This window comes from Papio anubis, chromosome 1 (assembly GCF_008728515.1).
Source record: "Papio anubis isolate 15944 chromosome 1, Panubis1.0, whole genome shotgun sequence".
NCBI classification, from domain to species: Eukaryota; Metazoa; Chordata; class Mammalia; order Primates; family Cercopithecidae; genus Papio; species Papio anubis.
In genome coordinates this window covers 168,529,423-168,551,227 of record NC_044976.1, presented here as the reverse complement: position 1 = coordinate 168,551,227, position 21,805 = coordinate 168,529,423, and the positions used below count along the sequence as shown (strand labels likewise).

General features: G+C 38.7%; 1 long non-coding RNA gene across 1 annotated transcript in view; it reads left to right on the top strand.

Annotated features, from left to right (window-relative positions):
• Positions 1–21,805, top strand: part of LOC110741622 — a 49,613-nt gene that overhangs the window by 6,688 nt on the left and 21,120 nt on the right. Inside the window, exons 2-3 of the long non-coding RNA XR_002518138.2 lie at positions 12,897–13,014; positions 15,359–15,471. This is a non-coding gene — a long non-coding RNA (uncharacterized LOC110741622). The remainder of the gene's footprint in view (positions 1–12,896; positions 13,015–15,358; positions 15,472–21,805) is intronic.

Sequence of the window (21,805 nt, the reverse complement as noted above, 5' to 3'; positions counted from 1 at the left end):
TGAATTTGTTCAGTCTAAGAGACTTTGAACTCTAATTTTTAGGTAGTACTTTGACTACATAAGCAGGGAATTATCTGAGAGTAGTACAATGAAACAAAAATGATTATTAGATTATCTTAAATCAAAACTATGTGTTAATTCATGTTGAAATTAGAAGAATTTGAAGCGAGTTCTTCTTTTTCCTTTTATGCTGTAATGGCTTCAGTTTAAATTATGTTATTCAAAGGGTACTGGAGCTTTCATAAATTATTCATTTGCAAAGATTTAGCTATTTCCAGCCACTTCCCCCGAAACAGAAGGGGTTGAGCAAAATGGTTTCTTTTTGCCAAAGCATTCATAAATATCCCTTTGCCTTACTTCCGCAACTAATTTGGGTGTATGTTAGTTTAAGGGACACTTATTTCCCACTATCAGGTTTTCTCATTTAATAGTTCCCCTTTCTAAAACAACTTGGGAATGAGCTTTTTCTCATTCTGATTATCATACAAATTCAGAACTGAGAGAAGAATTAATACTATGTATCTGGGGATTTCAGCAACTCTTGAATCTTTCTATGCAAGCTAGTCTTTTCCTTAACATTTGTCGTGTCATGTGTTTCAGGAGAAGCAATAGCTCTTTTCTTTTTATGTCTACCTCTATAGGTATCTATAGCAATATGACTATCCTCTGAGATATTCTTGTTCATGTATTTTTGTTACTGTTAGGATGACTATAAATTAATTACAACAATTTCTAAAATTTGTATTTCTGGGGAGATTTTTCTTAGTCTGGACCAAACCTTCCCATTATTGGACACAGATGGTCAGCTAGTAATCAATCATCTATAATTAGGCTTTGGAAAAACCTCATGAGCAAAGACCCTCGACTTGTAGTCAAAGCTACAATTTGTAAGTAATTATGCAAAATTTATATTCTGCGATCTCTTTGAAAGATTAACTCGGTGATTGAAAGATTGCTTCCCTTCCTGAGACAAGTATTATTTAGTATTATTAAAAGAAAAACTTTAGACAAATTAAATTTAACAGAGTTTAATTGAGGGGAAAAAAAGAACCAATTTACCAATTGCCCAGCCCTCAGAATCAGAACAGATTCAATAACTCGGACTGCCACATGACTGGAGAGGATTTATGGACAGAAGAAGGAAAGTGGCACACAGGAAAGGAAGGTGAAGTATGGAAACAACTGGGTTGCTTACAGCTCAGTGTTTGCCTTGTTTGAACATGGTCTGAACAGTTAGCAGCCTATGAGTGGCTGAAGCTCAGCTGCTATGATTGGCTGAGACTCAGCTATTGTTACAGAGTTAGGTTTTCAGTTCGCTTACCTACTAACTTAAGTTACAGTTCCTATGTAAGAACTCAAGTATGCTAGTACAGGGCTTTCTCACATCAGATTTTCCTTTGATTTAACCACACAAATGGTATTATTTATTGCAGTATTTTCAAGCTTTGTTGGGTTTCAAGTTGTGAGTAATTTACCCTTTTCCTTTGCTTCTCCTTTCCATGCTTCAAGTCCCCTAATTGCAGCTTCTGCCCTTGATTGACCTTGTGGTAAAAAAGAATTAGAGAGGTGGAGGTGAAGAATCAGACTGTGGGACATTTCTATAAGAATGGGTTGAGAAGAGCCAAACTGGAAAAAGTAGTAAGTTCATAAAGCAATGGCAACCAAAGCCAGAGAGCAAAGTAAGGAAGAGTAAATGGGTGATAAATGGAAGCAACAAATGCAGAAAACTAATCTTGCAAGAAATGTGGTAATGAAGTGAAAGAGACCAAAGGGTAGTAGCTACAGAGTGTATTAGAATGAGGAAAAATTGTTTGAAGCTAGGACTTGAACATATTTACCTAGAGGGAGAAGTGAGTGAAAATCGAGAAACTGATGATACAGAAGAGAAAGCATCGTTGTGAAAAAACTCTTGGAACAGATACAAGAGGCGAGATCAAGAGCTCACATTAGCAAGGAAGCGGAACGTCTTTTGAGAGACTACAATGAGGAAAGAAGTATGAAGATAGAGATTTTGATGGCAATGGTGTTCAGTTGTTTGGTGAAACACCAGTCTGGATTTTGCTGTGAAGGTACTTTTAAAACTGAATCAACATTCAAAGCAGTAGACTCTGTGTAAAGCAGATGACTTAAGGGGGGTGGGCCTCATCCAATCAGTTGAAGGCTTTAAGAGTGTAGACTGAGGTCCCCTGAGAAAGAAGGAATAGAAGGAATTCTATTTCTAGACTGCCTCTGGATTTGAGGCTGCAACATCAGCTCTTCCCTGAGTCTCCGGCCTGCCCTGCAAATTTTGAACTTGCTAGCCCCACAATTGCTTGAGCCAATTCCTTAAAATAAATCTCTCTCTCTCTCTCTCTCTCTCCACACACACACGCACACACACACTTTATATATACATATATACATACATACTTTATATATACATATACACATACACACACACACATACAAGAGGGGAGATCAAGAGCTCACATTAGCAAAAAAGCAGAACATCTTTTGAGAGACTACAATGAAGAAAGAAGTATGAAGATAGAGATTTTAATGGCCATGGTGTTCAGTTGTTCGGTGAAACACCAGTCTGGATTTTGTTGTGAAGGTACTTTTAAAGATGAATCAACATTCAACGTAGTAGACCCTGAGTCTACCCATATATACATGTCCTATTGCTTCTGTTTCTGTGGGGAATCCTGACTCATGCAGAGGTTCAGGAGGGAGTGGAAGGATTTTGAAGATGCTCAGGCTAGTCATATCAATCTTTTGGTTAAATGGGAGACTAACATATGTGATGAAAGTAAGGAATGGGCTTAAAAGTAGAGGTTTCCAAAGAACATTTAAGTGGGTACCTGAGACTGTGATTTCTTCCAGAAAAGGGAGTCTGTCTTATTCATTTTATATCCTAAAATCATAGTGCAATAGTTGGCATTTTGAAAGTGCTCAACAAATGCCTGCTGTTTATTGAATAAGCCGAACGAGAGGCCTGTGAAGCCAGTTAAGACTAGATTCTGTGACTTTATTATGGTGAACAAATTACCATGGCTCTGTAACATTTGTGAGAATACAAGTTCTCTGGAAGTAGGGACAGAAAGAATAGACCATGGGAAACAGCACGATGAGAACTATTGAGGGTCAGGCGGTTGAGAACAACCAATGTGACAACCAATGAACTATGATGCCCAGGCTGAGTTGAAAAGAAAAAGGAGCCGCACTGGGATTATTGGTCTGGGAGAACAGGAAGGAGCCAAGGGACAAAATAATATAGACAGGGAGACTGTTTAATGGGAGACGTGGGGTAGAGAAATGGGAAGAAAGGACATGTCCATTAATTTCATAACCCTCAGGATTTTGGTGGCAGAATGGTTCTGAGTGGGAAAAGTGGGCGGGCGAGAAATATTGTGGTTATTTTCAGAATATATTATTTTTTCTATTTATACATATCTTAATTCCTTAATATATAATCCCTTAAAATATATAATATATAATTTAAGAAAGTTGTAAGAAAGAAAAAATACAGTCAGTTCCTGCATAGCATTTCCTACTTTAATGAAAAATTATGGAGAGTGACACATCTAGCACGAGCAAGCTAGTTTGTTAGGTTTTAGTTCTTTATATACTCCCAGCAGCTATTGAGTGTAAAGAGCACTGAAGGTAGAAGTAGATCTTGGGCTGAACATGGTACCTGATGCCTGTAATCCCAGCACTTTGGGAGGCCGAGGCGTGTAGATCACTTGAGGTCAGGAGTTTGGGGCCAGCCTGGCCAACATGGTGAAACCCCATCTCTACCAAAAAAAAAAAAAAGCCAGGCATGGTGACGGACACCTGTAAGCTACTTGGGAGGCTGAGGCAGGAGAATTGCTTTAACCTGGGAGACCAAGGTTGCAGTGAGCTGGATTGTACCACTACACTCCAGCCTGGGTGAGACTCTGTCTCAAAAAACAAAAACAAAAACAAAAACCTTGGTATAAGCCCAGTCATCTGCTAGGTGAATGAACTTGGGCAATTTACATAATCTCATAAAGGTGTTAACTTACAAAAGTTTATTGGTAATACCTTTTACTATTATTGTGAAGATTAAGTGAAATGTACAAAGTTTCTTTTCAACTTTAAAGTTTCAGTGCTAAGTAATATTTTATAAATGTTGATTAGATATGGTACTGTTCTTTGAGAGACATTCCACTTGAACAAGACATTTAAGGGTTCAATTTTAGTTATAAAATGGCATAATTAAAACATCTTTCTGTTTATTAGTTTAACATATTTAATTATTGCTAACATTTGACAGAACATTATCTATTTAATCCAAAATACAGACTTAAAATCCACCTTAGTGCACCTTAAGTATTGTGACTTTCCTTGTTTATGAGGGGATAATTCTTATCATTTGTGTTGTTCCCAACCCCCAAGGATAGCAACAGAGGAGATCTGTGTGTGTGTGAACTTACTTTCAATAAAATAAATTCCTAGATGTAGAAAAGTAATTATAAATTGTGTATACTCTGAATACAACTAAAGTCAACCAAAAGGATTCATTTCATATTAGAGTTTTTGCTAAAAATAAAGAAAAATACTATGCAATTAAACAATCTATGTAATTATTTTCTCACTGAATGTTAATTTATTTTTCTACAATTAATGTTTTAAGTCCTGAGATCCAAGCTCTTTACTGAATTCCTAGACCAGTGTTAAAAGACCAGTGTTAGAATTTACACGTCTTAACTTGAGTGTTGAGTCCCTGTGTAATCAATACAACATTTCATATTAAAATTTTTGAACAGGTCGGGCGCGGTGGCTCATGCCTGTAATCCCAGCACTTTGGGAGGCCGTGGAGGGCGGATCACGAGGTCAGGAGATCGAGACCATCTTGGCTAACACGGTGAAACCCCATCTCTACTAAAAATACAAAAAAAAATTAGCCGGGCGTGGTGGCGGGCGCCTGTAGTCCCAGCTACTCGGGAGGCTGAGGCAGGAGAATGGCGTGAACCTGGGAGGCGGAGCTTGCAGTGAGCTGAGATCGCACCACTGCACTCCAGCCTAGGCGACACAGTGAGGGCTGTCTCAAAGAACAGGTTAGGCCCGGGCAGAGGGTGAAATGGATGGTCAGGCGTGCGGCAGATGGATGGACAAACAGAGGAAGAGCTCTTTCTATCCAGCGTGGCTTTCATTTTGACCACAGTCTCTGGCCTCATTATCACAGAAAGCAGAACTCATATCTTGGCAGGACACAGGAAATAAAATGAAAATGTAAGAACGGAACATTGAGGTTAGAGAGAAAAAGAGAATTTGGGATGCTTGAAGTCATTTCTGAGAGTATTAGTTAGGATATAAACTGGGCTACTGCAACAAACCCCGTTGCCAAAAGAGGGGGGTTTAAATGAGATAGAATTTTATTTCTTATGTAACAGAGAGCAAGGTAGGTGAGCAGTCCAGGGCAGGTGGCATGTCCTGCTCAGTGAGACCATCTAAGGATCCTGGATACTGGGACAGCTTTGCCATCATCAACATGTGACTTCTTTCTTTAGATCTCAAGCAGCTCCACTAGTGTCCCATTTCCCAGCCATCAGGAGGAGAGAAAGAGGGAATGAAGGACAAGCTTCTTCCTATGGGGGTGATCCAGAGGTTGTTCATGTCACTTCTATTTACATCTGCTTGTGTAGAACTTACACAATCATACTTAACTATAAGAAAGATTGGGCAACCTAGTTTATAGCTGGGAGGATTTATGTCCTGAAATTGATGGCGTCAGCTTTTCATCTCCCCTCCCTCACCATCAGCACATAATCTATAACTGAGTTTGAACAATCCAACTTCCAAATGATTTCCATTATTCTCCATATTCCTAACAACACTCTAGTCTAAAGCGTCCTCATCCTTGCCTGGTTTACTACAATGACCTAATTGGTCAGCATGCTTCCATTCTTGCCCCACCAAGTCATTTCTGATACCGTAGCCGCTAATTCTTAAGAATAGAAACCAAATCATCACTCTTCTTTAAGGCCTTTGGTGTCTATTTCCATAGAATAAAATCCATAGCCTGCACCATGAGCCATAAGACCTGGCAATGACCTGGCTCTAGTCTACCCAGTGCTATCCTTGTACCATCTTTCCACCAGTCACTATGTTCTGGCCTCTCTGGCCTCCACCTTTTTCTAGAACACATTGATCGTTTCCCCACCTCAGGCCCTTATCCCTGCTATTCTTCATCCTGTAAAGCTTTTGCTGGGGTCTCTGCATGGCTGGCTCACCCTCATTTCTTGGCACTCAGCACAAATGTCAAATATTTTGAGAATCTTTCCTGACTGCCCTTTGTAAAGCAGCATGTCTTATTCCCAGTGACTCTTTATTACATTACTTTATTTTTTTCTTCATAGCATTTATTAAATTATATAATAATCCTGTTTGTTTATTGATTGATTATTTAATTGTCTCCTTTCATTAGAAAATAATCCTTAGGAGGGCAGTTTCTTTGGCTTATCCTGGTTCTCAGATTCTGGCACATAAAAGGAACTCAAAAGATTGCCATTGAGTGAGTGACTAAATGAGTTAGGTACACTTTATATATTTCTTACAATAAGAATCTGGTGCCCATTGTGGGAAAACCAGGTAAAAGGAACCTTGCACAGATTTGCCTCCACTAGCTTTACTTCTGACTTGGTTGTACTGCATGTTACACCTAAGCCATGAATTTATCAACCTCAGATGACCTTTGAAGTTTTAGTCATTCTCCTCTGTAGTAGGCTGAATGGTGGTCCCTAAAAGTTGTGTTCATGTCCTAATACCCAGACCCTGTGAATGTTACTTTATTTGGAAGGAAAAGTCTTTGCAGATGTAATTAAGAATCTCGAGATGAGATCATCCTGATTAACTGCATGGGTCCTAATCCAATGACAAATGTCCCTGTAAAGGCAGAGGGAGATTTGAGCCTTAGAGGAGAATGTCATGTGAGGATAGAGGCAGAGATCAGGGTTTTATAGTCACATCTCAGGAATGCCTGAACCACCAGAAGCTGGAAGAAGCAAGAAAGGATTCTCCCTTAGCGCCTTCGGAGTAAGCATAGCCCTGCTGATGGCTTCATTTCAGACTTCTGGCTTCCTAAACTTTGAGAGAATAAGTTTCTATTGTTTCAAGCACCTGAATAATCTTTAATATAAATAAGTCCCAAATATTATAGGGACTATACTAACAAATAATTTGTCATTTACCTGAGATTCTAATTTAACTGGGCATTCTGCATTCTTAGTAAATCTGACAATCTTACTATAATCCTAGGACTATTTGAAAATGAAGAATTGACTGGGAATGATGTAGCGATTCTGCCAAGTAAGAACTGGCATCAAATAAAAAAATCAATATAAGTTAAAGGAAGTGAAATTGGTATCACAGAAATTTTAAATATGCTATAAAGTTCTAAAATTTTGTCCAGAGAAGTAACTAAAAATGCCTAGAATTATAAAAGATTTTAACATTTTAAATCAGATGTAAAATTATCTTAGAAAATTTGTTTCATGTGACTTTAAAAAATAAGAACTAAAGTCCATCTGATCCTGACTTCATTTCTAGAAATCTCTAGAGAATTAAGATCAAATTGGGACTGCCTCATATTTCTATTACCAGCAGTTTATTAGATTCAGCTTGAAAACAGGTAAATTAAAACACAGGAATTAAAAAAAATTGGACTGAAAACAGCTTTTGATGAGGCACTTTAAAAGACGATCTTCCCCAAGGGCCTGCAGGTGTTTCTAGAAATGAGCAAGGAACCTCTAGAAACCCATTTTTCCTTCATGTGCCTTAGGAGCAACTAAGACCACCCATGAGGCAAGATTCTGTTTTCCCGTTTAAATTTTGCATTCTTAATGTTTATAATCACTATCTTTTTTCCCCTTATGAGGAAATATCATGCAGGCTATTAAGTAATTAAATCCATTTTAGGATGAGTTGAACAAGCAAATAGGGTGCAGAAAGGAAGGAGGAAAGATGGAGAGAGGGGAGAGGAGAGGAGAAGGGAGACAGGAGAGAGAGAGAGAGAAACAGAGCAGGAACTCACCCCCCAAATCTGTATGTTTCCTTAATGAAAGCCTAAGTAAATTGGGTAGATTTCATGTTTCTTACAAATAAGAATCAGGTGTCCGTGGTGGGAAAACCAGGTAAAAAGAACCTTCTGCAGAAAGTTTCCTCTCTTGGCTTTATTTCTGACTTGGGTGTACTGAATGTTATACCTGAGACAAAGACAACCTCCCTTCCTCCCTTGCAATTGAAGAATTTAGATTCTGTAGGAAGGAAGGAGCAACAGGGACAAGAGAAATAAAGAGGGAGCCCTGAGTGTGAGTTGGAGGTGGAATGCGTGTGAGGTGCATGGGCAGCTGGGGGCAGTGAAGAGGGCAGAGACTTTTTAAAGAGGCTGTCACAGGAGAAAAACAGAATTTGAAAATAACTTCCCACCAAAGACAGAGCAATAGAAGTCGTTGATCAGTCCCAAAGGAAGTTTCTGGAGGATCTGATATTTATTCAATAACTTATTCCTCAATTATGAATTAACTACTTGGTATGTGTCATGAATTGTGCTAGATGCCACGGTTTCCCCAAAGAAACAGTCTGTCCTTATTTGAGAGAGTGGAGTATATAGAGAAGAGAAAGATGTTAAAAAAGAAGTACAATAAAGACTAAGTGCTACAACAACAGAAATGTTTATAGTGTATAGGAAACATACAAAAGGGAGGAAGGGAGGAAAGTGGAAGTGGGTATCAAAATCTTTATAGAGTTGGTGCCTAGGTTAAAATTTGATGATTTATTAGATTAGGGAAAGCTGTTCTCTGAGGTTAGGCACAGGTTTTAAAGGAGCTAGTGAAGATTCTGAGAATATTCAATAAAATAATTATATTTATGAATAGCCACCCTTTATCAAGTGCCTTCTACATGCCAGGAATTGTGTGTACATTACATTAAATCTTCACAATAACCTTATGAGGAAAGGATTCTTGTCCACGTTTTACAGATGTGGATGCTTACGGTAATGAGTATGAAGAATTATATAGGTTAACACAGTGTCTGAGCTCAAAAACAAACTCTTGAGTGCCATGTTTTCCATTTTGCCTTGCTTCCTGAGTATTAGAAAGTACATATATTAATAATTATTCTGAAGTGTCTCCTGATTAAACTATTGAGGATTTGATAGTTAAATTTCAGTTGTTTCAATGGAGAGAAACCTATTTCCTGATAAAAACAAAAGTTGTTAGTCTCTGCTTTTAGTGGCTGTGCTCTCCACCAGAGCCACATACTCTGTGTAACATTCAAGCTGGCTTTCTCTGAAAATCTTTTCATTGAAACACAGTTATCAGAGAATGCAGTGCTTTGACTTAGCACACAAACCAACAATATTATGTTTAGTACCCACTGGTGTAAACTGATTTGGTATTTAGGTGTCCTTTTACAACATCTGCCTTATGTCTTCAGGAGATGGCTTCTATCAGTATCCTTGACGTAGCATGACCATTGGTCAGTCAGGGTAGCTGCTCTGAAATGTGCTTTAGTGGAGTGCTCCTTAAACTTTAATGTGCTTTTTGATCCCCTGGGGACCTTGTGAATCCGTGGGCCTGAGGTGGGGGCTGACATTCTGCTTTTCTCAATATGGAACCTCCCACGTGGTGCTGGCACTACTGACCCACAGACCGCATTTTGAATAGCAAGGGCTTAAAATAAATGGAGGCGATCTGCCTTGATCCCACAGTACCATAAGTTGTAAACAATTTATTAGAAAATAATTATTGGGTGCCTGCATTGTGCAGCCACTGTGCAAAACACAAGATATGTTTATGAAAAAGTACAGTCTCTGCCTTTTAGACACTTGTATTCTTGATGCGCAGCCCTGAATGTGGGGTGGGGTAGGGAGGGGAAAATTATTCTTTTATTTTTGTCTGCATTGTGTCACAAGTTATAGTGAGTACCTTTGTTTGTAACTTAAGATTTTAAAAAGCGACTTTTAAGAGTATCTTACGTTGTAGTAGGGAAGAGAAACAACATGCAACATGTTAAGGCAATATTAAGTGTTACTTTGAGAGCAGGGTGGGGAAATCTCACTCCAGGACTTTTCATTTTATTCTAAAACAAATGAGGATCCAGTCAAAGTTATTTTGGGGTTAATAGGGACATGATTACCATCTAAATAATAGTTTAGATTTTCAGTGTTTTCAGCACAAAAAATAAGTATGTGAAGCAATGCATATATTAATTAGCTCCATCTAGCCATTCCATAATGTATGCATGTTTCAAAAACACCGTGTTGTACACAATAAATATACAGAGTTTTTTGTCAATTAAAAATAAATAAATTAAAATAAAATGACAATTTAGGTTTCAGACTGATAAGCAAGATCTTCAAATCAGGTGAAGGAAGGTGATCTTCCTTCCTGGAGGCAGGAAGCACAGTTTATAGTTTATTACTATAAATGTGGCAAGTGAAGATTGAAAAAAGAGGGTGGATTTGAGAAGACAGAATTGGCTAGTAGTAGTTGTATATAGGGAATGAAGAAAAGAGACACGTCCAGATGACTCCCAGTTTTTTGATTTGAGTGGTTGAATGGATGTTGATCCCATTTATTGAACAGAGAGCGTAAAAAGGAGGAGACTTTGTAGTGTGAAGTGGGAATGGCCCTTCGAAGTTAAAATGTCCAGTGGATTATTGGAGATAGGGTTGTAGGATTTAGGACAGGTGCCTGGGCTGGAAATAATAGACTTGGATGATGATTGAAGCTCGGATAATAGTTAAGATCATCCAGGGAAAACATCTGTTGCTGAGGCTTTTAAGCTAGATTCTCAGAGAGTAAACATATGGGCTTCAGTGAGTACTGCACCTTTACAGTTTGTATGAAAATTTTAAGTTTTATATTCATTTTTTTTCTGGAAATAATAGTTCAAAGGTTTCATGACTCTCAGAGGGGTCTTTTGCCCTGAGAAGTTTAAGAACCACTAGAGTAGAATGGGAAGAAAGACCAGTACCGGACCTGAGACACCAATAGGAAGGTGTGTTAAAAAAGAAGAATCACTAAAAAGAGAACTACCATTTGATCCAATAATCACACTACTGGGTATCTACCCAGAGGAAAATAAGTTATTGTACGAAAAAGATACTTGCACATGCATGTTTTATAGCAGCACAGTTCACAAAATCCAAAATCCAAAAATGTGGAACCAGCCCAGATGCTCATCAATTAATGAGTGGATAAACTGTGTTGTGTGTGTGTGTAGTGTGTACACACACACACACGGAATACTACTCAGCGATAAAAAGGAATGAATTAATGACATTCTCAACAAACTGGATGGGACTGGAGACCATTATTCTAAGTGAAGTAACTCAGGAATGGAAAACCATACATTGTATGTTCTCACTAATACATGGGAGCTAAGCTATGAGGATGCAGAGGCATAAGAATGATACAATAGACTTTGGGGACTCAGGGGAAAAGGTGGGAGGGGGTGAGGGATAGAATACTACAAATCAGATTCACTGTACACTGCTCGGGTGATGGGTGCACCAAAATCTCACAAATCACCACTAAAGAACTCAGTCATGTAACTGAATACCACCTGTTCCTCAAAAACCTATGGAAATAAAAAAAAATTAAAAAATTAAAAAGTTAAAAGTAAAAAAGAAAGAAGAATCAAAGTCTCAGAATAGAATCTTGGGGAAATGTCACCGCCAGGGAAACCTTAATAGGTTTTGCCAGGCCCTGCAACTTCAAATGCCTCTTATATTTTCCCACATTCTTGCTGGTATAGATTCTGGGGAAAGAAAGGCCTAGGGTCTGGAAGACTTGAGCCACAAACACTGTTGGGGCTTAAGAGAGGAAATAACAAATCAGGAGTGACAAGGTGGGACTAATGAAGAGGAATAGTAAGTGTTTGGTTGAACTTCAGCCTAGGGATTTTTGGAGGTTCTTCTTAGAATTTTCGTAAGCCTAAAAATTTCTAGTTTCATCTTTGGTAAGGAAAATAAACATGCTTCCTTCAGTGTAAAGAATTCTTGTCCATGGAACACGTACCTGGCTTTTTATTCAATTGGCTATATGGAATAAGATGAAAGGAGAGTCCAGCACTGGCTTTATCTGGTAAAATTAAGATAAAGCATCAAATGTCCTTTGAAGTACAAATAGAATATTCATTTCTGATTCATGTTCCTTGCAAATACATTATGTTTTGGAAGGCTTTCACACACCAACTGGACTAAGAACAACTCAAGCTTGATCCTGTGTCTGTTTTTTTTTATTTTTTAATTTTTAGCACTTAACACTATCAATACCTTTGTCCTCACAACTCAACTTTCTGCTTATTTTTATAGGTTTAGAGCAGAAACTTAGGAACTTTGTTATAGTGCTAAAAAAACAGATGATACTGTAATCGGGATAGGGAAGACATAGGGCAGACATAGAGCTCTCTGTTACTAATAGATTTGTGTCTGGAGTGTTTACTTGGTGGCGAAATACTGTGTTTCTACCCTGGCAAGTCATCTTTATATTGTTAATTGCATTAGTTTTCTATTGCTGCATAACAAATTCCCCACAAGCCTAGTGTTTAAGCAGTTATCTCATGTAGGAGGCCTTAGTTCCTTATGATGTAAACCTCGTTATAAGGTTGTTTGAGTGTCTTTGTGACACGGTGGCTAGCTTCCTCCAGATCGAGTGATTTAAGAAAATGAGATGGAAGCCTTGATGTCTTTTGTGACCTACCCTGGAGGTCAAACACTATCATTTCTGCAACATCCCGTTGGTTATACACGTCTGTTCTATGCAATGTGGGAGAGTACACAGGGCATGAATAGGAGGCAAAAGAGGCATACCAGGAGGCAGAGATTGTTGGGGACCATTGTGGAGGCTGGCTGCCACCATAATGAAAACTGTTTTCCCAAATAGATGTTCTCCTGGACAACTGAGATCATGAATTCCGTTGCAACTGTCTTATCACCAACATCACCAAGCATGCTACTTTAGGGGTATTCCAAAGAGCTGCAAAATCACTCAAGAGACACAGGTGGGTCTAGAAATAAAGATACTGTCAATGACATCACTAGTTATGAAGAACACAGTGCCTATGAATTTTCACTTCTGTTTTAAACACATCCAGTGGTCTCTAAGTTGAGGACTTTAGGTCTTGCTGTGAATCAGCTTTAATGGATGGTAGTGCCAGGTAAAGTTGGGGTTCAGCAAAATAGTTAATAAATGTGTTTTCAGTAGATTGAACTTGGATAGGTACCAGGTGCTTTTAGTCAAGAATCCTCTCCAGGAGGATTATGTCCTTGCTGCCTGGAAAGCAATTGCTCCATCTCCTCCTATTCCATCAACCTGTAAAAGGCTACCCTGTGGAAAGCATTCATGTACAAAGAGTTTCATGATCCCTAAAAATGCCTTCCCTGTTTCCTTTCCTTTCTTTTTGGGCATCCCCAAATGCCATTCCTTGTTTAAGTATGATTAAATTCTAGGATAACTCGTGACAAATTGTAAACTTGGAATTAATGTAGGTTGGGAACTTCATAAGGTTCCTTTTACATGTCCCATTGGAGATTAATAAGGATGTGAAGCACCGAAGGGAAAGTCAAAATAGGATGCGATATAGGTCAGGTTAGACCTTGGTCCATAATCTGCCTCCAGCAGCTCTGTTTGGCTGCCCGAAGGGAGTTACTCCATGTTGTGAACATGAGAATCACTGCCAGGAACCAGGGACAGGTATGGAGATCTTTCAAAGTGAGTTAATTTCATCTTTCTGGATTCAGAGAAAGAAGCTGGCCTGAGAGTGTGTGGGAAGAGAAGATGTGTTCTGGGAATCACTGCTAGCTTTTATGATACTGGGTATTAAGGAATACGCTTTTGAAATTTAGAAAGGAATAGTGACTATGATCTTATTTTAACCTGCTGTTCTGTCAAATAATTTAAGTGATAGTTATATTTTAGAGCAGTTTGATTTTACCACCTGAGGAATAAATCAAGAAAAAGGGAAAATTTTAAATGGGCTAAGAAAGGGGATAGCAGGCTTAACTAAATCATTAGTACTCTAGTGACTGCTTGTATTGATTCTGGAAAGTAAAGATGCAACTAAATTCATGTTAACTTCAAATTATTGCCCAGAAATTTATACCTGTTTTTATATCTTTATTGACAAAATAATGCAAATATGCCACTTAAATTCTAATGGGGACCTGACTCCTTTTTCAAGGAAATTACTGCTTATTTTGTGGGTAAAATTTGTGTGCAATTCACAGAAGACATTGCCTTAGTAATTGTTAGAGCATATGGGTAAAGTAGAGAAGTGGGAAACATGAGTGGCCCCATCTGGACCTATGGGCAATTTAATCAAGGTCGCATGTTATGTGATGACTAAATCTGGAAGTACAATTAGTAAATAGCCTTGATGTCCAATTTTCTCCATACCATTAGACTGGCCATTCATTTATTCATTTTTAAGATAGGCAAAATATTAATATCTCTGATGTCTATTTGAGTAAACTAAGTAATGCTGCAGTAACAAGCAATTCTCAAATCTTACTGGTTTAAAAAGACCAAGGTTTGCTTTTTGCTTAGCCACATGTCATTCACAGGTCTGCATGGGTTCAGGTCAATGTCACTTTACTCCATGATATAGACTGATGGAACAAACTCTGTTTAGGATATTGCCTGTCTTAGGACAGAAGGAAAGGAAAGCTGTGGGAATCCATGAGCTTGCTTTTAAAGATTTTGCTTGGAAGTGTGTTACTTTAGCCCATATTTCATTGGCCAAAGCAGGTCACTTGGCCAATCCTGGTTTCAAAATGCAGGGATGTACAATCCTCACTTATAGAGCGGCCCTGCAAGCACCCAGGCAAGCCCACTATCACTAGGGTGGGGAAAGATAATTCTCTAGGGAAGGCAGCAAATACATTAAACACTAATACAATCCACCAAACTCACTCAAGGAGTATTTGTAATGAGACTAGCATAAGATGTAAATGTGATAATGCTTGTAAATTTGTAAGAAAAATTGTAGAGCCCTGTATTTATGTCATTATTGTTATTATTAGTAGTAGACTGATAGTAATATATAAGGAACTATATGAGTTAAATATTTGTTGAGTGAGAATGCATAAGACAGTAGCTTTAAGGAGACTTGTCTAGAAGGGGAGATAATATATGTGCAAAAATACAAAAAAGTGCTAAAAGACAATTATAAAACTTTATGATAATTCAACAGAGGAAATAATTTCTTTTAATTGGAGAATTTTGGAATCATTCAGGTTAGCTGGGTACATTGAACCTTTCCCCAGCAATGCTCAACAGGTAAAGACCAGCTGTAGGCTTGTCCAGGTGACCAGTGATTTCATACATTTCTGCACTTTTGAACCTAGGACATTTCACCGGATTGGACAAGGCTAGTAAGGTGAAAGAGAAGAGGCCTGAAGATTGCAGAGAGCTAGTGACAACATCACTGGAATGGTTGAGATCCACAGTGTGTCAGGAGGTGAGTGTTTCTAGAGAGGTACAGTAGATGGGAAATGAGAGGACATGAATTCAGTAAGCTCCTTAACCTCCCGCCTCATTTATCAAATGGGTCTGATGAAAGTGATATATATGAAAGCACCTGGCATAATATTGGTCAGATTGTGGTGCTTGATGATGGAATGGTGCATTAATAAATAAACACAGGCTCTCAATCAATGTTGGGTGAATGTGAATCTGAAAAGGGGCTTTATTGAGTGGTATAATAAAGAAGGACCAAAGGAACAAATACCATTGTAAGTGAGACCAGAGTCATAGAATTGAGCTAGTGGAAGGGATCAATAGAAGATCATGGTCATTGCAGACTTTTTCTCTTACATATTAGGACCTCTCTTAACCTAGCTCCTCCTGTTTCACTGATGCTTTTTATTCCCACCATAAATCTTACTGCACATAAATCCAACGTGTGCGTATACTGCACACTCATGATTAGGAGACTAGTCTCTAGCAAGCTGTGACCCATTTGCTTTCGTCTTTTAAATTTGTCTGCTTACAGGAAGCATGGCATTTCCCCCAAAGCTTTTTACACCAGTTGCACCTGAAATGATGTAATTTAAATAATACATAAACAGATAAAATATAAATGCAAAAATAACACAACATTGTTGCCGTGAAAATTTGAGTTGAATGATGTGTAGAGATGCAATAAAATTTAATTGCTAAAAATATTGCTCTCCAAGTAGACGTAGGCGAGAAACATTGAGGACTGAAAAATAATGTTGGCCGGGCATGTTGGCTCACGCCTATATTCCTAGCACTTTGGGAGGCCGAGGCGGGCAGATCACAAAGTGAAGAGATCGAGACCATCCTGGCCAACAGGGTGAAACCCATCTCTACTAAAAATAGAAAAATTAGCTGGGCATGGTGGCACATGTCTGTAGCCCCAGCTACTCGGGAGGCTGAGGCAGGAGAATCGCTTGAACCCGGGAGGCAGAGGTTGCAGTGAGCCGAGATCGTGCCACTGCACTCTAGCCTGGGCGACAGAGTGAGACTCTTATCTCAAAAAAAAAAGAAAAAGAAAAGTAATGTTGAAGAGTTCTACACTTGCTTTCTCCCCAACCCCCTGCATGGTAGAGCATCATAGAGAGGATAAAACTGTGGACTCTGGAGCCAGACCTGCCAGGATTGGAATCTGGCTTTACCCAGTTGGCAGCTGGGTGACCCTCAGTGCCTCAGTTCCTCATCTGTAAACTAGAGATAATAAATAATCCCAATCTCATTAGGTCATTATGTGGCTGCAATGACTTCCCTCACAAACTATTCAGGGTTAGGGAGACTTCACAGGTTAAGGGCATAGCGCTCTATAAGAGTCCTCTCACTTCAGACACCAGGCACAGGCTTGGGGTCCTCAGGGCACCCTGGCTTCTGATGAGCTGCCTAGAAATTGGGGGTTTCTACTACCCAATCAGCCTTAATTATTTGTTAGAATAATTCATAGAACTTAGGAAGGTGCTGTGCCAACATAACTTGGAGATATTTCAGGTTTGGTTTCAGCCCACTGCAGTAAAGTGAGTCATACACCTTTTTTTGGTTTCCCATTGCATATAAAAATTATGTTTACACTATATCATAGTCTATTAAGTGTATAATAGCATTATGTTTAAAAATGTACATACCTTAATTTAAAAACTATTTTATTATTAAAACATCTAAAAATTATCTGAGCCTTTAGCGAGTTATAATCTTTTTCCTGGTGGTGGGTTTTGCCTTGATGTTGATGGCTGCTGACTGATCAGGGTGGTGGTTGCTGAAGGCTGAGGTGACTGTGACAATTTCTTAAAATAAGACAACAATGAAGTTTATTGCATCAATGGACTCTTCCTTTCACAAAAGATTTTTCTGTGGCATGTGATGCTATTTGATAGCATTTCACCTAGAGCAGAAATTCTTTCAGAACTGTATATTCTAAATCATTTGTTGTCATTTCAACAATGTTTACAGTATTTTTGCCAGGAGTCGATTCTCAAGAAACTACTTTCTCTGCTCATCCATAAAAAGCAACTCCTCACCCATCCATGTTTTATCATGAGACTGGGGCAATTCAGTCACATCTTTAGGTTCCCCTTCTAATTCTGGTTCTCTTGCTATTTCTACCACATCTGCAGTCATCCAGGTTTTGTTGTTCCAAAGTAGAGTGGATTTATCATAATTCTTAAAAGTCCCAGGATTTTTGGAATGATAAGTGAACATTGGCTTCAATGTAAAGTCAATAGCTTCCTTAGCCCTTCATAAGAGAGTCAGCTTGTCCTTTCAAGCTTTGTAGGTGGGCATTGACTTCCCCTCTCTAGCCATGAAAGTGCTAGATGGCATCTTCTTCCAATAGAAGGCTATTTTGTCTATGTAAAAATCTATTGTTTAGTGTAGCCACCTTCATCAGTGATCTTAACTAGATCTTCTGGATAATTTGCTGCATTTCTACATCAGCACTTGCAGGTTCACCTTACACTTTTATGTTAAGGAGATGGCTTCTTTCCTTAAATAGCATGAACCAACCTCTGCTAGCTTCCAACTTTTCTTTTGCAGCTTCCTCGCCTCTATCAGCCTTCACAGAATTGAGGAAAGTTGGGGCCTTATTGTGGATCAGGATTTGGCTTATGGGAATGTTGTGGCTGGTTTGATCTTCTATTCAGATCACTCAAACTTTCTCCCTATCCACAATAAGGCTTTTTTGCTTTCTTATCATTTGTGAGTTCACTGGAGTAGCACTTTCAATTTCCTTCAAGGACTTTTCCTTTGCATTCACAACTTGGGTATTTAGTGAAAGAGACCTTGCTTTCAGGCTGTTTTGGCTTTCAACCTGCCTGCTCACTAAGCTTAATCATTTCTAGCTTTTGATTTAAAGTGAAAGATGATGATTTTTCTTTCATTTGAACACTTATGGGCCATTGTACAATGGATTATTAATTGGCCTAATTTCAGTATTGTCATGTCTCAGGGAATAGGGAGGCTCAAGAAGAGGAAGAGAGATGAGGGAATGGCTGGTTGGTGGAGCAGTCAGAACACACACAACATTTATCAGTTAAGTTCGCTGTCTTATACTGGCATGGTTTGTGGTGTCCCCAAACAATTACAATAATAATATCAAAGGTTACTGAGCACACACCACCATAACTGATATAATAATGATGAAAAAGTTTGAAATATTGCAAAAACTACCAAAATGTGACAGAGAAACATGATGTGAGTACATACTGTTGGAAAAATGGCAACTATAGATTTATTTAGTGCAGGGTTGCCACAAACCTCCAATTTGTAAAAACAGAATATCTGTGTAGCAAAATAAAGCAACTCACAATAAAACAGTGTATGCCTGTACTTATAGCTACAATTTTATTATAGCAAAAGGATACAAATCAGAACCAACCAAAAGGAGAGATGCATAGGATGAGGTCTGGGAGGAGCTGAAATGTGAGGCTTCTAGTCATCCTCTCTCAGTGGAGACCTAGACATCACTACTTCTTTCCAGTACATCATTGTGTGACAACACTCAAAAGTATCACCAACCAGGGAAGCTCACTGAAGCTTCTTTGTTGTCAGAGTTTTAATTGGGCTTTCATTACATAGGGATGATTGATTGGATCATTGGCTCCAGCTTCCTTCCCCTGTGATATCAGATGGCTCAAAGCCCCAGCTCTCTAACCACATATAGTTGGTCTTTGTGACATGCAGCAAAATCTTTCTTGGATAAATACACTTCTTTTCTATCTTATCTCCCTGTTTCCATCTTGCCACTTTTTTTTTTTTTTTTTTTTTTTTTTTGAGACAGGATCTTGCTATGTCACCCAGGCTGGAGTGCAGTGGCACAATCACAGCTCACTACACCCTTTCCCTCCCGTGCTCAAGCAGTTCTCCCACCTCAGCCTCCTGGGTAGCTGCGACTACAGGCATGTGCCACTATGCCCGGCCAATCTTTTTTTTTTTTTTTTCTAGAGACAGATCTCCCTATATTGTGCAGGCTGGTCTCAAACTCCTAGGCTCTAGTGATCCTCCCACCTTGGCCTCCCAAAGTGTTGGGATTACAGACATGAGCCACTGCGCCTAACCAAAACTTTATTTATTTATTTATTTATTTATTTGAGATAGAGTCTTGTTCTGTCACCCAGGCTGGAGTGCAGTAGTGCAATCCTGGCTCACTGCAACCTCTGCCTCCTGGGTTCAAGTGATTCTCCTGCCTCAGCCTCCCAAGTAGCTGGGAATACAGGTGCCTGCCACTACCTCCATCTAATTTTTGTATTTTTAGTAGAGACAGGGTTTAACCATGTTGGCCAGGCTGGTCTCGAACTCCTGACCTCAGGTGATTCACCTGCCTCAGCTTCCCACAGTGCTGGGATTTCAGGTGTGAGCCACCATGCCCGGCCCCAAATTTTTATTCTTTAAAAAATCATGAACTTCATGCAGATCAGATTTTTATGGTTGTTCTATGAGAAAACTAATATTCAAATTCATTTGCTGTTACTACACATACTAATATTATGATAGTTATTCAGGTCACTTATACCTGTAGTAATAGTAATCATGGCATCATTATACTAATGGTGAATATTGAAAGAGATGGTGAAAATGCTGTGAGCTGGTAAAATTTGATGGCTATTAATATTTTTATCTTGGTTTCTTTTTTTTTTAAAAAATGGGTTGCATAATATTTGTTATTCAATGATGATTTAATATAAATTAATAGCTAGCATTTACTGACTGTAAGATACATGCTGACTTCTATTCCCAAAAAGACTAAGAGAGAAATCCTAATACCTATATCTACATCTACTCCTGCATCTATCATCTATTTAGGTATAGAATAAGTATAAAATACTGGGGCATTAAAAACACATGCCAAAATGTCTTGTGAATATTGAAGGCTAAGAAATGACATGCAGCACTTTCCAAATGTATTTGCCTATAGGGTCCTTTTTTATGAGAATTCCCATTAATGCCTGAAAGAACACCAAACAGGGCAACCCCCATCCCCTACCAAACAAAAACCCAAAAAACCCCTTCCCACAATAAAAAATATGTGTCAAAGCAGCCCCTAACCAAAGGCAAACACAGTATTCTTGATGTTCTTATGCAAAAATGGTTTGGCTATATTTTTCAAGTAGTTGTTAACACTTTGGCTATTTTATGTTCTAGTTAATTGTTTTTGAAATACTCTTATAGAACAGAAGTAGTATGAAATAATTGTAAAAATAAAAAATTTAGCAGCATTTACCAAGAATCTAATGCTGAATGAGGAAGCAAGAACACAAGGATGTTGCACAGACTGTACCAATAGATGTTCATAGTGTGACTATGCCATTAAGAAGATGTTAAATTATGTATCTATTCTTTAAGAATAAATTTTTGGAATGATGCCGGAAAACAATAATTTAAAAACCCCTTGGTGGCCAGGCGTGGTCGCTCACACCTGTAATCCCAGCACTTTGGGAGGCCGAAGTGGGCAAATCACGAGGTCAGGAAATCGAGACCATCCGGGCTAACACTGTGAAACCCCGTCTCTACTAATAAAATACAAAAAATTAACCGGGCGTGGTGGCGGGTGCCTGTAGTCCTAGCTACTCCGGAGGCTGAGGCAGGAAAATGGCGTAAATCCGGGAGGCGGAGCTTGCAGTGAACTGAGGTTGAGCCACTGCACTCCAGGCTGGGCGACAGAGCGAGACTCCGTCTCAACAAACAAACAAACAAACAAACAAACAAAAATACAAACAAAAACTCCTGGTATAAAATTTTTGTTTTGTTCGAAAATTTATCTGCAAAATTAATTTATACAAAGCATCTTGTTTCCTAGCAGGTTAATGGATGGGAGGGGGGCTGTGATTGGGAAGAAAGAGGCCTATGATCAGGACCACTTAGCAACTTTGTGGATCAAGTTTTTCAATTTCTCTGAACCTAACATTTCTCAGATGTAAACTAGAGATGGCAATGTCTGCTTCACAGGATTATTGTGAAAGTAAAATGAGACAAAATACATGAACTCTTCTAGCACTTGCCTAGAAGACAAGACTGTTATAAAGCTTCTTTAAAAATAATTTACTATTATTATTCAAAGTCTAGAAAGCCCTGAATAATTCAGTTTTCCTTAGACTTTATCTGCTGATAATCTAGGACGTTTGGAGTTGTTTTTTTGTTTGTTTGTTTGTTTTTTTTTTTTTTTTTTTAGTGAACTTAGAGTTAACAGGGCCAACCACTGAAGGATGGCAGGACAATGAGGTGTGAGAAAGGTAACTGAATTTGGCAATTACCGATGACTTTCTTTTTTTCTTTTTTCTTTTTTTTTGAGATGGAGTCTTGCTCTGTCACCC